Source organism: Pristiophorus japonicus, unplaced genomic scaffold (assembly GCF_044704955.1).
Source record: "Pristiophorus japonicus isolate sPriJap1 unplaced genomic scaffold, sPriJap1.hap1 HAP1_SCAFFOLD_30, whole genome shotgun sequence".
NCBI lineage: Eukaryota > Metazoa > Chordata > Chondrichthyes > Pristiophoridae > Pristiophorus > Pristiophorus japonicus.
The window spans coordinates 1,260,181-1,261,591 of NW_027252779.1; positions in this window are offsets into that span (position 1 = coordinate 1,260,181).

Consider the following 1,411-nt stretch of genomic DNA (forward strand, 5'->3'; position numbering starts at 1 on the left):
TGATGTGCAGAATGATTTGTAGAATGATGTGTAGAATGACGTGCAGAATGATGCGTAGAATGGTGTGTAGAATCAATGATCTGCAGAAAGATGTGCAGATAAATGTGTAGAATGATGTGTAGAAAGAGGACTAGAATGACGTGCATAGTGATGTGTAGAATGACGTGCAGAATGAATGATGTGCAGAATGATGTGTAAAATGATGTGTAGAATGATGTTTAGAATGAATGAGGTGGAGAATGAATGATGTGTAGAATGATGTGTAGAATGATGTGTAGAATGATGTATAGAATGATGTGCAGAATGATGTTGTGTAGAATGGTATGTAGAATGATGTGTAGAATGAAGTTTAGAATGATGTGTAGAATGATGTGGAGAATGAAGTTCTGTAGAATGATGTGTAGAATGATGTGTAGAAAGATATGTCGAATGAAGTGTAGAATGATGCGTAGAATGGCGTGTAAATGATGTGTAGAATGATGTGTAGAATGAAGTGTAGAACGAAATGTAGAATGACTTGTAGAATGATATGTAGAATGATGTGTAGAATGCAGTGTAGAAAGATTTTTCGAATGAAGTTTTGTGGAATGATGTGTAGAATGATGTGTCAAATGATGTATAGACTGATGTGTAGAATGTTGTGTAGAATGATGTATAGAATGATGTGCATAATGATGTTCAGTAGAAGGATGTGTAGAATGATGTGTGGAATGATGTTGTGCAGAATGATTTGTAGAATGTTTTGCAGAATGATGTGTAGAATGATGTGTAGAATGATGTGTAAAATGACGTGTAGAATTATGTGTAGAACGATGTGCAGAATGATGTGTAGAATGATGCGTAGAATGTTGTGTAGAATGATGTTTCGAAAAAAGTGTAGAATGATTTGTAGAATGATGTGTGGAATGATCTGTAGAATGATGAGCAGAATGATGCTGTGTAGAATGATGTGAAGAATGATGTGTGGAATGATGTGTAGAATAATGTGTAGAATGATGTGTAGAAAGAGGTTTAGAATGATGTGTGGAATGATATGTAGAATGACGTGTAGAATGATGTGCAGAATGTTGTGTAGAATGATGTTGTGTAGAATGACGTGTAGAATGATGTGTAGAAGGATGTGTAGAATGATGAGCAGAATGATGTGTAGAATGATGTGTAGAATGATATGTAGAATGATGTTGTGTGGAATGATGTGCAGAATGATGTGTGGAATGCTGTGTAGAATGGCGTGTAGAATGATTTGTTGAATGATGTGCAGAATGCTGTATAGAATGATGTGTAGAAAGATGTGTAGAATGATGCGTACAATGATGTGTAGAATGATGTGTAGAATGATGTATAAAATTATGTGAAGAATTAAGTTGTGTAGATTGATGTGTAGAATGTAGAATGATGTGTAGAAAGCTGT